The sequence below is a fragment of the Triturus cristatus genome, chromosome 9 (assembly GCF_964204655.1).
Source record: "Triturus cristatus chromosome 9, aTriCri1.1, whole genome shotgun sequence".
Lineage (NCBI taxonomy): Eukaryota > Metazoa > Chordata > Amphibia > Caudata > Salamandridae > Triturus > Triturus cristatus.
The window spans coordinates 852005948-852021255 of record NC_140592.1 but is presented as its reverse complement, the minus strand read 5'-3'; positions in this window follow the sequence as shown (position 1 = coordinate 852021255).

Here is a 15308-nt window from a genome sequence, read left to right as displayed (position 1 = left end):
CTAAGAGTCCCTCGGTCTCTATCAGTTCAGTTAACACCTGCGCAGCCAGTTCGCCACTCCCCGCCACTTCCATGGAGCGGTACAGTCGGGGATCCAGGCTAACATTTAAATCATCACCCCATAGTACAACAGAGGGAGGGAAGGAGGAGAAACGCCGCCAAACGTCATTAAAAAACGCCGGGCCATCAATATTGGGCCCATATGTATTTACCAATAGAACAGTCATGCCACCCAATTTGCCCAGAACTAGAAGCACCCTACCCTGTTCATCTGACTGTAGCAAAGTGAATGGGGTACCTTTCTTAACCAGAATCAGCACTCCCCTAGAATAGGAGGAGTACAATGACGCCAAACACACCACAGCCCAGCAAGCCCGCACATTTTGCTCTGTAAGCTTAGTAAGATGGGTCCCCTGAAGAAACGCAACCTGCCTGTCTAAAAACGCGAGCACATTGTGGACCTTTTAGGAGTTGTTAAACCCCTGTACATTCCAAGTTATTAGCTTAACAGTGCCACTTGGACCAGAATTGACCCATCATCAATTGCAAGATCCCACTTCGCAGAATATTGTGATAGGACTGCAGTATTAAGACGTACACTGCATCTACATCAAACCATGTCTTCCAAGTGGCCCCCCTCTCTCCCAAATCCCCCAGCCACTTCAGCATCCCCAACTTGCTAAAGACAGCCCAATGAAAACAATCCCCCCAGTCTCAACATAACCCAAAAATGTGGTCGGGGTACACCCATCAGGGAACGCAAGAGAACATACAGCCTCCCCCTTAGTAAGGGGGAGGTGGCCAAACCTGTCTATAGTGTAGACATCAAAAGACACTCAATAGATGGACGGAATGCAGAACAAATTAAAACATTCACCTCCAGTCAAGAGACCTGGGTTAAATCCATCATTATTTGCTCACCATGCCACCCCAGTTTAGACCTGGCCATATGCAAATCAGTCTTGACCCTGTGCCTCATGGGAACAGTCCAGCCCGAATGGCCAAGCCAGGTCATCCCTGGACCGGAAACAAGCATCCTAGGACCGGTTTCGGGGCTTCACCCCTCTTCAGCCAGGGTAGCTTGATTCCAGTGGCACAGTGAGCCCAGGACCCACGTCTGGACATACCTGGCACACTTAGGGCGAGAAAGCAAAAGACGCACAATTGATGGAGGGAATGCAGAACAAATCAAAACATTCACCCCCAGTCAAGAGATCTGGGTTAAGTCCATCATTCTTTTGCTCACCATGACACCCCAGTTTAGACCTGGTGACTGTGTTGTTTATGGTTTTGGTGACTATTAGGTTCTGTGAGGTTTTGTTGACAGGGTTAGAGTGAGGAGAATAGTTGGACAATACTGCTGCAGGAATAGTCATATTTTAGAGCTTTTCGGAACTTGAGATGGTGTGAGACTCCTCGGAAGTAGAAAAGCAAGGAGTCCCATAAGGTTGAAGCTGCTTTCAGATTTTGTGAAAGATGGACTATGAAGCTTCAGGGTACTGTATACGGTGAGGGAGGTATTCCGCTAGTCTGTCTTGAAGAAAGCTGGTCCAGTTCTCTGGCATGCTTTGTATGTGGTTAGTTGATATAGCAGCACTGAGAGACGTCCTGAAAGGGTGTTAACCACCGCTAAGAACAACTACTACCATCAACCTCCTCAAATCAAGGAACCCAGAAAATCTGAAAAAGTGGAGGAGAAAGCGTGTGCCAAAGAGGCAGCACCAGAGAGGCTAAACAATCAGGACAATTGCCAGACAGGAAGTCTGGAAATAAGCAGAGATTATGCTGCCAAGCACTATAAGATATGAACTAATTAGGGGATTTACTGGAGCATGTGACGGCTTAGATGGCTGAAATAACACCTCAACATAGCTGATAATAAATTTCAGAGACGTTCTTCCATAGTTAGAAACAGTGAGAAAAGGGGAAGCACTGTAGAAAGGCCCTTAAGCATGAGAAACTAACTTACCAGAAAGACGTAGCACGTGATTCAATGCAGGAGAACCTAAAGGAAATAAATAGAAAAAATCATCTTAGGACTTTCTGGTTGAAGTAGATACAATTATTCTTTGAGTCCTTGCTTATCAATGCAATAAATCTGGAAGAAAAAAACACACTAGAGAGGGTGCAGAGAGAGAGAGCAAACTCGAAAACATATATGATGAAATTCTTCACATGGAAAGACAGGGAGAGATTTCAAACTGAGGCAAGATTAGCAAAGAAAATTATGTGGAGGGGAAATCACCCCAAAAAATTCAAATTCAAAACCAAGGATATGAATCAAATCATAATAATAATGTACTTTACATAATGGTACACATCACTGTACAGCTGTATGTACATACAGCAAATAACATATGTTATAATTAGACAGTTTGTTGGACTGAATTCACCTTCCTATAGACTGATGGAGAGTTGAGTCTGCCTTGCCGGGATTCAAACTCATGATATGTGGCACTCAATGTTATTTCAGCTCACTGAGCCATCCTCCCAACCTAGCAGAGAGAAGGAAGATATCTTAACATTTGTAGCAAAGAGCACAGAGTTACTTTTGCGATTTGGTCTTTCTGGAATAAGCCACCTTCATAATAAAAAGACTGTAAAAGACACTGGGGCATATTATCAAGCACAGCGTTAAAATTATCGCCCCATTAGCGGCAGAAAACTGCCGCTAAAGCGGCGATAATGGGCTTGATAATATGCCGTAGAGAATTCCCATAGAAGCCCATGTTGACACCAGAACATGGGCTTCTATGGGAATTCTCAAAGGCATATTATCAAGCCCATTATCGCCACTTTAGCGGCAGTTTTCTGCCGCTAAAGTGGCGATAATTTTAACACTGTTTCTTGATAATATGCCCCACTGTATTTTAAAATCCAGACAGTAGCAGAAGGAGCAATATCCATGACACTGAGAATGATGGACTTTGAAAGGAGACAATTGGAGTAACAATAAAGGTAGAAGCTCTCACCTTGTATGACCGTGAAAATGGAAAATACAATTCCCATGACACTAAAATGGTCATTCTTCCTTCATTAGTGGTGGGCATAATCAACGTAATTCTCACCAGTGTAATGACTCAGAATCATTGCAAAATTACTCGTAATTATGCGTAATAGTGTGAGAAGTGTAACCCAGCATTTAGCCTTATTTTCTTAGTACAAAATGCGCATTCGTGTCCAAAATAGGCCTGAGGATACATTTTATGCTCGGAAAAAAGCACTGAATGCTACTGGACGTGAGCTGCAGTAACCGGCAGCTGCTCGCCTTCTCTTAAATTGGTGTTCCTCTGCTCCTGCGGTAAAACCTTTGCTCCAATTTAATAATTACTTAAGATGGAGAAATTGCGTAATTTCAGTGATTTTGGTGTAGTGTAAGGTTTAACTAAAAATAATGAAACAATTATGACAATACAAAATATGAGAATACATGTTTTTGTGAGAAGCACCATTTTAGGAACACTCAAAAACAACACAGATCCCGGTTTCAAAAGTCAGGTTGGGAAGATGATGAAAAAGGGTCCCGCATCGCTGTTGTTTGCTTACTTGTGCTCCCAGCTGCCGTTGTCCCAGGAGGGGCTGTGTCCACTTTGTTTCGGCCAGAGCTGCTGCTGTCGGGTGAAGGGCCTCTGCACTGGACTCCGTTTCCCAGGAGTCCGTGCGCTACACCAGCTGGCTTCCCACCCGCCCACCCGCCTATTGGTTGACGCCTCAATAACAATCTGAATCTACCAGCTGCGCGGAACGCGCGCGGGACGTGCCGGACGAAGCCCGGACAAAGGGCGGGCCGTCTGAGGCCGTCCGAGGTCGTGTGAGGACGGGACGGGACAGGCCACCCCCTTATATTTTCTACAAGGACCCGTCACCGATTATGGCACGGACATAAAGGTACTGTTGACCCTCGAGTGTTATTTGTTTAGTCTACATAGCATTGTTACAATGCAAAATATCGGTGGACAATCTGAACTGTCGAAACATCAATTCCTACTCACGGATTGGGACATTCAATATAGAGTAATAGTGTGGTATTGTCATAATTGTTTTTGAGATATGTCTAAACTAAAGGCCTCCTCTGTGCCTAATACCATGGACAATTATCTGGTGCAGGTTGTAAGTAAAATCAATAATGATAGGAGGGCCTCACTAGGGTTGAGCTTCTCTTCCATTCCCTCTACGACGAGATCCCTATCAGAACCTTCGCTAGATTCCTCATTACAGGTTAATAGCAGTGTTGTTGCTGACGTGGAGGTTTTAGTTAGTGACACCTCTGAACAAAGTGTGTCTTTTGTCACCAACCTGCAAACTAATCTCGAAACAGATGTAGCCTCAGATGTTGAAGTAGTGAAATCCCCGTCTCCAGTTTCTCCAGTTCCCCCTCCTATGACCAGAGCAGCTAGAGCATGTAGAAAGACGCAGTGCAAAAGTAGTGGGTCTCGTCCAGGTAGGAAAAAGTTAACCACCGTATCTAAAAGCCTGGATAAGAAAGAGACAAATGGGACACACGATAACAAAGAGAATGAGGATGAGCTAACCATAAAAATAGCTAGCATGATCGATTCTAAGATTAAGTGTATTATCAAACCATTGGTGGCTAAAATTGAACTGCTTACGGCAGAGGTATCAAGACTGTGCGCTCTTATAAATAAGACCATGGAGGAGGTGGATAGCTCTTCAACCCCGGTGCTAAGTAGATCTGCACCAAACGTGGTGCTCCCTAGGTGTGGGGTAGGGGCTGAAGAAAAAGTGACAGTGAATCCTCCCCCTATTCAATCTATAGTAGATAGGGACGTACAGAATGTTGCCAATGAAGGTCCCCTATTAAGACCTACTACACTAGACCAAGCCAGAGACCCATTCCAATGTATTATCGAGGCTTCCCCTCTTGTATTGGTTCTTGCTAATGTACCCACTCTGTTACCTGGTAAAGTGGAATCTACATCCTCTTTGATTAGTAAATCGCTGCACTGGTTGTCAAATAATATGAAGATGTCTCCTTGGGATAAACAACAATTAGCAGGGGAAATTATTATGGCAAGAAGAGTAGCATGGTTAGGGAACAATCCCAAAAAATTTTGGGAGACTGCATAGTTCTTAATTTTTCAAATCTAGGCGTTCTCCCCAATGTCCTGACCAACATATTTCCCCCACAATGAAGGTGCACCACTATAATTCCACTAACGCTAGAATATTTCTATCGTAAGGGAGGCAGCGAAGTGAATCCAATGAGATCAAGATTAAGGCGGATATCCGTCTCTAATAATTGGGGCAGGAGTGACCTAAACAGTAACTGGAGTATTAGCTTGGAAAACAGGTTCGGGGTCTTGTCTGATCTGATCGAATGTGATTGACTTGATAGGGATGATAGATTAGAGAATAAGAATAAAGATAAGTTTGATAGCCCGTGTGCTCCCATGGTGCAGAGATTAATTTTATCAAACGTTACCCACAGGGTCGCATCAGCATAATTCACCCCAATGTCAGGGATTGGTAAATCTGCATTTTAGCAGACGTTAGTTTATGGAGAAAACAGCGGTTTTCTCCCAAAACTAACATGTGCTAAAATCCTGTGGGCTGCCTTGTAAATATCGCGATGTGAACATCAGCGATATTTGCAAGGTAGTCCATCCGGGGTACGCCCAGTGATGCCCACTTTGCATCTCATTAGAGATGCAAAGGGAGGCGTTGGGAAAAAGGGTGCTAACATGCGATTAGGCATGTTAGCACCCTTTTGTAAATAGGGTGATAGTTTTATCTCCGCTTTTTTGGATTTTTAAGCCAAAAAAGCGGAGATAACGCCCTTGTAAATATGCCCCCAAGTGCTGGAAAAATGACCCCCTTTGGTTAGAAATAGCGATAAAGATGGTCACTAGAGATTGGAGGCAGAGGAAGGGAGAACCAAAAAAATAGAGATGGTCAGGTGGTCATAAAGGGGGTTTTGCAGGAGGATGACTTTCCAAACAAAGAGAAACAAAAGAACAAAAACGAAAAAAGCAAGAATAACGAAGGAAGAGACGGAAAAACGAGAGGGGGCAAAACAGGGGTAGAAGTGGATTCATGGGGCTCTCAGCTTGAAGAAGGAAAGATAAAGGGCAAATAGTGCAGCTTGTGGGGGGTCAGAGGAAAAAAAGGTAAAAAGGATTTATGTAATCCTTTAAAAAAAACTAATAAGAATAAAACAATTTTTAGCTAAAAGACCAAGGGGCATATGCATCAACCAAACTAATACCGATTCCTTAATAGCGAAAAATAAGGAATCGCCATTAAGGAATCGGTAATTGGCATGCATCAACAGATTCGGTGAAATTTAGCGATTCCTTAAAAATCGCTAAATTTACCGATTCCTTAATAGCGGGGCACGCAAACGGCCCCACTAGCAAATAGCGAGTTCGGTAATACCGATTTGGCAAATAGCGAGTTCGGTAATACCGAATTAGCAATTACCGAATCGGTAATAGCGAAATCGCAAATTGCCGCGTCGCTCCGGGAACAGGCTGATGACATCACCAACCAGGAAATACTGCTTCCCCACCCACATAGCCTCGACAGAGGAGCAGACAGGAGCTGGAAAGAAGGACAGGCTGTGCAGAGTGAGGCCACACAGATTCTGCCATTCACATCACACATCCATCATGTCGCAGGAAGTGCCATCCAGCGCAGAATCTGCACGCAAGCGCAAGAAGAAGTTTTCGGACAGGGAGCTGGAGTACCTCATCGAGGGAGTGTCCAGCAAACACGACCGCCTCTTTGGCAAGCTGTCCCTCAAGGTGCCTGAGACCGAGAAGCGGCGCATCTTGCAGCGCATCCGTGAGAGGGTCAATGCGGTTGGCGTCACTAGCCGCAGCATCGACGACCTTAAAAAACGGTGGTATGATCTGCGGAAGCGCGCAAAAGAGAGGATTGCTGAGAGGCTCCGGGAGGCAAGAAGGACTGGAGGCGGAACAAGCACTGCACCATCCAACACAGCCCTGGAGGACCTTGTGGAAGGGACGATAGAGCGGGAAGCCGTCGTGGGGGTGATCCAGATGGACACGTCCGGCGCAGCCACAAGTGCCCAAGGTAAGATGCATGCCTGTGCCACACCCAGCATAGCGTAAATCCATACCCATGCCCCCAGCCCAATCTCACTGTGTCTGCAGCTCTGGCACAGACAGTTCCACACATGACACTACTGCATCTTGGGAGTTGTAGTCTAGTCAGCCCAGAGTGCAGGTACAGGCGTAAATCCTCTGAGCACACAACACATATTTTGTACATGGCTGTAGACTGTTCATTTGTTGGACCACAGAGGGACATTGATGGGTACAACACTATGTAGGTGTAATCATCCCACTAATCATGCACTGTTTCACACACAGATGCATCACCTGGGGACTCTGACGACAGCGACCAGCTGATCATATCTGAGACACCCGTGGAGTCAGACCAGGAGACTGCGCAGGATGCGCACGCACCGCCAACACCTGCCACCCCACCAGCACCACCTCCACCAGCGCCACAATCAACGGCACCAGCACCACTGCCACAAGCCAAGGCACCTGCGCCACAAGCCAAGGCACCACCACCTGCGCCACAAGCAACGGCACCAGCAAGCCAGCCTGCAGCTAGTACAGCCACAATACCGCAGAGGCACAGGCACCAAGTTGCGCCCTTGCAGGAGATGGCAACCCCCCCCCCGCAATTGGCACCCACGCAGCGCACATCCACACCACCTGCTGCACCACATGGAGGCTCAAGACACGCACGGCGTCACAGGGCCCGTCGCAGTTCCGTCTCCTCAGCTGACCAGGATGTCCCAACAACCTCTGCAATTGAGGAGAGGATGCTGCGTACACAGAACCTGCAGGGAAGACATGTGGCTAGCATCAGCTGCAACATCGTGCGCCTAGCGAGGGAGATGCGCGCCATGACTGCAGCAGTCACCGACATGGGCTCCGCGGTCAGGGACATGGGCACGGCGGTCAGGGACCAGACCACTGCGGTTGCTGATGGCAATGCTCAGCTCAGGGAGGAGGTACGTGAGCTCACCCGTGCCATCAGGGAGGGCCATGAGTCCCAGAGGAGGAGTAACCGGCAGCTAATGTTGCGTTCTGCCGCCGCTACCAAGGCCATACAACGGCACAGCAACTGCACCGCTGTGTTGGCACGCCGCACAGTCTCCCTGCAGGTGGACCTTGGGCACTTCTGCGGTGATGTGGCCAAGTCACTGGGACACATCACCACTGCTGTGGAACAACTTCAGAGCAGCACATGCAGTGCTGCAGCATTGGGAGGGGATGACACCAGTGAGGCTGCCTCCAGTGTCAGCAGCGTGTCACTGGCAGAGGCCAGCACCAGGCGCCGAAGTTCGCGTGCCTCCACGGGGACAGGCCGTGGTGAGGGTTTGGATGCACCTGAGCGGAGGCTTGGTGTACGTGGCAAGCGCCACTAGAAATTTGGACATGCTGCAGGTCCATGGTGGAGCAACCATGGCCATCCAATTATTGTGTTTGCACAGGCCTGACTTTAAGGAACCTTTTATTTACATTTATGCAATCGGAGCATGATTCACAATGCTAGTTCTGTTGCACAATCCTCAGTGCTACTGTGCATTAAACAGTTGCACCCAACACCAACTTGTAATGTCTCATTTTACCCAGGGTCAAAAATGATTTTGCATTATGTCTGTCCGCCTCCTATGGCCCTCTGCTGTGTTTGGGATGTGTGCCGGTCGTCGTTGGGCGGGTGGTTGGTCAGCCTGGGGGTCGTCATCCCTGTCCACCTCCATGGGTATCCCCCTTCTGGTGGCAATGTTGTGCAGCATTGCACATACAGCAATTATTCGACAGCATGTGTCTGGTTGGTATAGCATGGCGCCGCCAGTCTTGTGGAGGATACGGAAGCGGCTCTTGAGAATCCCAAAAGTCCGCTCTATCACATTCCTCGTGCTGATGTGTGCAGCGTTGTAGCGATGTTCCTGCGGGGTTGCTGGATTTAGGTATGGGGTTAGTATGTATTCCCGCAGGGCGTAAGCACTGTCACCTAGAAGATTGAAGCATAGACTTAGCATTGGTGATGTACATACATGTGTGGTGTTGGTGTGGGGAAGCGTAGTTCTACTTACCTAACAGGAGTCCCTCTCCAAATTCTCCATTGAGTAGTCGCCTGTGCATTCCACTGTTGCGGAAGATGTATGAGTCGTGTGTGCTCCCTGGGAATTGTGCCACTAGGTCCGTTATGATGTTGTTGGCATCGCACACAACCTGCACGTTGATCGAGTGGTATGACTTGCGGTTCCTGAAAAGGTACTCATTTGCTGACGGAGGGCATATGGCGATATGCGTGCAGTCGATGCATCCAATCACATGTGGGAATTGTGCCACCTGGTAGAAAGCCTGTTTGGTGCGGTCCAACTGCTGTGGGGTTGTGGGGAAGCTGATGTGTGTGTGTAGCATTGTCAGCATGGCATCTAGGAATTTTTTGAAGAAGCGTGACAGTGCGCTTTGCGACACACCTCCGGCAACCGCAATTACCCCCTGGAAACTCCCTGAGGCCAGTAGGTGCAGGCTGCATAGGACCTGAACGTGCGCAGGGATTGCATTGGTCCGGTGTGTCTGGTGCTGCAGTAATGGTTCCAGGTCTGCAATCAGGCGCATGATCATAGCGCGATTGAGGCGATATTTCTGGTACACCTCGTCCTCATTCTGGCCGAGCAGGGTTATGCGCAGTCTGAACACTCGCTCCTGGACCCTTCTCCTGCGCTGTCCTGCTGCATTGATCCGCATCCTCCTTGCAAGCACGTAGAGGGCAGCCATTTTGTGGGAGCCAACAGGGTCTCCTGGGCCAAATTTAAGGGTTTAGTGATTGCCTCAATCATTTGCACATGTAGGAATTTTTTTTTTTTTTTTTTTTTTTTTTTTTTGTGACTTTACCTCCAGGTTTTGATTCCCCTTATTTAGCTCTGGCAAAATAGCGATTTTTGGAATTTTCGTTATTAGCGAGTTTTGTTGCATTGGGGTGCGATTCGTTATTTGCTATTGGCAATTTCCGGGAGCTAATAGTGATTTCGGTAATTGCGAATTCGGTATTTAGCGAATCGGTAAATTAGCATTTTGGGTATTAGCGATTCGGTATGTTCGAGGTTATTTATTTAGCGATTCGTTATTTGCTCGGGTTTTGGGTTGATGCATTGGGATTGGGTATTTTTCACACATTACCGGGAGCTATTACCGAATCGGTATTTTACCGACTGGATTTTGGCTTGATGCATAAGGGTGTATGAGCCATATGTACAAAACTTTTTTGGGTGGTTGCAAATGGGCTGATTCGCAGAATAGTGCTGTTTGCGAATGCAAAAAAAGCATTTTGTAATGTACAAAAGCCAAATTGGCATTTGTAACTTGTTACTGCATTGCAATTTGGCTTTGCGGATCGGTATTTGGAAGTGGAGTGTTTAGCGCATTGCTTCCAAATACCAGTTAACAGTGTTATGTATCAATGTTGCGCAACTGAATCCCAGTCGCAAAACATTAATATTTTACCAACACCTCGAAGGAGGTAGTAACCCATTCGCAAATAGGGAGCAGTCCCCATGGGACCCCTTTCCCTTTGAGAATGTAAAAAAATATATATTTTTAAGAGCAGGCAGTGGTACCACTGACCAATGCCTACTTTAAAAAAAATGAAACTTTTGAGGAAAATGAGTTGCATTTAAAAAAAATTACTTTATTCAAAAGCAATCACAGACCTAGCGGTCTTCTGACCTCAGCAGGTCAGCATCCTTGTGGTGGCAACAATTCCTAGTGGGTCACAAATTGTGACCGTCTTGGCTGGCCATAGAAAGATTTCTCATTAAAAATGCTCCTCTAACAGCTATTGTTACAGCAAACAAATGATGGACGGAATGCTGACAATGCAAACATTCTCCCCCAGTCAAAAGATCTGGTTTAAATCCATTGTTCTTTTGCCTACTACGCCACCCCAGTTTAGACCCAGCCATATGCAAATCAGTTTTGACCCTGTGCCCCATGGGAACAGTCCAGACTGAACTGCCAGGCCAGCTCCTCCCTAGACCGGAAACAAGCATCCTGGGACTGGTTTCAGGGTATGACAGCCTTCTTCAGCCAGGCTAGCTTGAATCCAGTGGCACAGTGAGCAAGGGACCCACGTCTTGGCATACCCATCCCACTTAGGGCAAAAAGTGTTACAGCAAACAAATGATGGACGGAATGCTGACAATGCAAACATTCTCCACCAGTCAAAAGATCTGGGTTGAATCCATCGTTCTTTTGCCCACTACACCACCCAAGTTTGGACCCAGCCATATGCAAATCAGTCTTGACCCTGTGCCCCATGGGAACAGTCCAGACCGAGCAGCCAGGCCAGGTCCTTCCTGGACCGGAAACAAGCATCCTGGGGCCGGTTTCAGGGTATGTCACCCTTCTTCAGCCAGGCTAGCTTGAATCCAGTGGAACAGTGAGGAAGGGACCCACGTCTGGGCATACCCGTCGCACTTAGGGCAAGGAAGCAAAAGACACACAATTGATGGACGAAATGCAGAACAAATCATAACATTCACCCCCAGTCAAGAGATCTGGGTTTAATCCATCATTCTTTTGCTCACCATGCCACCCAGTTTAGACCTTATTACATATTCTCCATCTCGACTTCCTCACCGCCCACACAGGGCTTCTGTACGTTTTTATTCGAGTATGTAGGATTTATATCCAACTCATAGCCAGCTTATATCATTTATGTCACCTCCGTTATTGGTGCTCCAATTACCTCTCCAACATAATCAAGATGTAGACAGTGGGAACCTCAATGTCGTCAATATATATTTATGAATACTGTGATGTACTATTACTACTATCTAATACAACATGAATATCATGATATGCATAACCTATAGTAGGCAATTGTTGTTTTCAAACTCCAAATGTCAACATGGCATCTATGCACTCAATCCAAATCCTACACAGTCTTCTCTCTCTCCCCTCTCTGTATCCCTACTCAAGAGCGCTGCTGTGTTCTATCTGTATATTTATTTATTTTACCACTGTATTTTATGCATATGTACTGCTTATCCTGTGTTTCAAAAAAATTAAATAAAAAAGATTTTAATTCAAAGAATATTTTTATACAAAAAAATTTGGTCTGAAGTTCAGTCTTTGAGTGTGTGAATTCATTTGCTGACTGAGTGTGTATAACAAATGCTTCCTCTGATATAGCCTTACTGCTTGACCACATTACCACAAATAGAGAGTGATGTGCTATCTACTATACCTCTGCCTACCTTTTGTGTTCCTCTGGACTTTGTGCACACTATACCTCACCTTGGTATAGTATATGCAGAGCCAGATTCCTACAATAGGTCAAACTGCAAGACCACATGGGCCTACTGCTGCACCTGAGGCAGGCTCCATTGTACCCCAGGCTCAAGTCTCCAGGGAGGATGCTGGCTCATCTGGTCAAGTCTGGGTGCACGGCTCCAGTGAGCCTCACTCAGCCCATAGTTACACCTCCCACTCCAGCTAAGACAACACTACAGCCGAATGTTGCCTCCACATCCTGTGTCCCAAGCACCAGGACGACAATCTTGTGCCCCTAAGTCCTGACTGGCATTCAGCCACCACCAACTACAGACTACTCAAGACCACATGGTAGGCGGGGTACTATATGTGGGAGGGAATCTGTGGGTCAGGACAGTGAGGCCACTGAGATCACTATCACCCAGGCCAACATTGGCTACATCTAGGGAGCCAGAAAACAGTCCCAAGACATGATGGGCCAGCTCATCATTGAGTTCTGGGAGATTAAGCAGCTGCAAAGGGATCATAATCTCCAGATGGAGAAACATAGCTCCAATTTGGTATCCCTGACTGGGTTGCTGCAGGACATCCTCACCAATGTGTGCAGCACTTTCCCTTCACAATCTACCCCTTCCTGTGGCCCAACATCATCTTCTCCCAGCCCAAGTACATCGGCGGCAGCCACAGAAAGGGAGGCCCTGCAACAGGAGGAACTACCTGCAACGATCCCAGTTGCAGCAGCTGTAGATTCTACCCCTGCTGCGGGGAGGGAGGCAAGACCTCCACCACCTGTAAGAAATGCTGCACCTAAGTTCCTCCAGTGTATGCCTAACATTCACTCTGTGGACTATTTATGGACACATTTACCTTTTCTGGTGTATATTGGACATTGGACTTGAAACAAATCTGCCTCCACAATGATAGTTTCATCCACCATGACTGACAACTCCATATTTTTTTGGGTACCCTCTTTAATTTGTTTTGGTCAATAAAACCCCAAAATACCAACATCAAAGACTGCTGTTGTGTTCCCTTTATCAATTTGTTGTCAGTTTATCAAATATTATACTTTTAGAATGTCAACCAATGCAATGTTTGTCTATTCCAACATAATTTTACTGTAGGTAATTAGCCACACATATGTCAGAAATGACATAAACAAACCACAAATCAACTTCTTTTGTTTTAATGAACTCTGCCAAAAACGTGGTTGCCATTGAGTTCCAAAAACATTACAACACATGCATAACCCAAATACCAAGTGCCATTTGTACAGCGACAGTTCCAGACCTATGCGCCATAGAAGAAAGGGATAGAAACTAAAACAGTCAGATTCAATTGGCAAACTATCATTGATTGAAATCAACAGCAGGAGCCATATTTACCATCCCACAATATGAATCCCATATCTAATGCACCAATAAACAAAAACATGTCAGTAGTCCATTTTGTAGCCTCAGGATATTTCAAATACACTGTTCCAGTGTCTGGTGGAATGTCACAACCAAGTTGCAGCGGTATGCCACAAGGCGTATGGCCTGCAATGATGAGAGACATCAACAGCTACATACACTTTACACACAATGAGAATTTAGCCAATGTGAAGGGAAATTAGCATGATTTGCCTCCAACACCACATGTGGTTTGAGCTAATGATGGCACACATCTTGCCTTATTGCCAACACACGACAGTGAACAAGTCATATGGAGTTCTCAAATCTCCCATTGAATCAAGTTGTCTTGGTCTGCGATTTGTTCACCTAAAGTCTGCGCCAGTCTGTCCCAGAATCAACCCATGTTCCCTTTGTACTGTGAAACAACACTATATACCAGCAAATGTCACAACTCTGAAATGTCCAAATGAAGATAATGGTGACAAAACCTAAAAACAGATTAAAAAAAAGATTGCCAATGAAACCTAGCAGACGAGATACATTACAAGTCTACTTTTGAAGGACAATGTTTCACAAAACATTCAGAGATAAACAATGAAACTATACACAGTAGTCAATGTGTCAAAACTTTGGCCAGCAAACACCTTGGGCCTGGATTCCCCTGAGCTTGCCCTCCCTAACAAATTAATACCACTCATTCATCATCAAATCAATAGTTAGTGTAGTGGTGAAAGTGAGTAAATGTACAGATATGCTTACAGACATGAGAATACATTGTCAATGAAATCTTGACGTAAGTCAACTCCTTCCTCATCACCACTATCATCTTCATTTGGCATTATAGGATTCTATGCCAGTGGCTCTTCATGGTCTGTATCCTCTGGGATGTAAGGAATGTTCCATCGCAGGACGATGTTGTGGAGCATGCAGCACACCACTGTGATTTGGCAAACTTTAGCGAGTGAGTAGAGGAGGGCTCCACCAGTTTTGTCCAGACAATGAAATCTGGCCTTCAGGAGCCCGAAAGCCAGCTACACTGGCCTCTGTGTTCTTCCATGGGCATCATTGAAGCAGACTTCCCCTCGTGTTTTTGAATTCCTCAGCGGTGCCAGCAACCATGGTCAGTTGGGATAGGCTGAGTCTCTTAGATGGAAGACAAAAAAGAGACAAAAATGGTAACACATATTATAGATCATACAACATGATATTACCCAAACAATATTATGACAGATTGTACTTACCAACAAGCCAGGCCCTCTCAGGTCCAAGTTGTGACATTTTCAGGGGTACGGTGCTGTTCCTTAGTACAAAGGAATCATGGGCTGAACCAGGGAACCAGTCACTGACGCTTGAAATGTATAAATCAAGTAAGCAAACAACTTGCACGTTGATTGAATGGAAGTGCTCCTGGCCTACGGTGGCACTAAGGCAATATCGGTGCCATCAATTTCTCCAACGACATGTGGTAGGCGTGCAAAAGCATAGAAATCACCCTTCACATTGGCCAAATCCTGACATCAGGGGAAGTGGATGTAGTTGTCAATGTGCCTTATCATTGCTGAAAGTAATTGTTGTAGCACACCACTGACAATTGGCTGTGACATACCACCAGATACTGCCACAGTGTA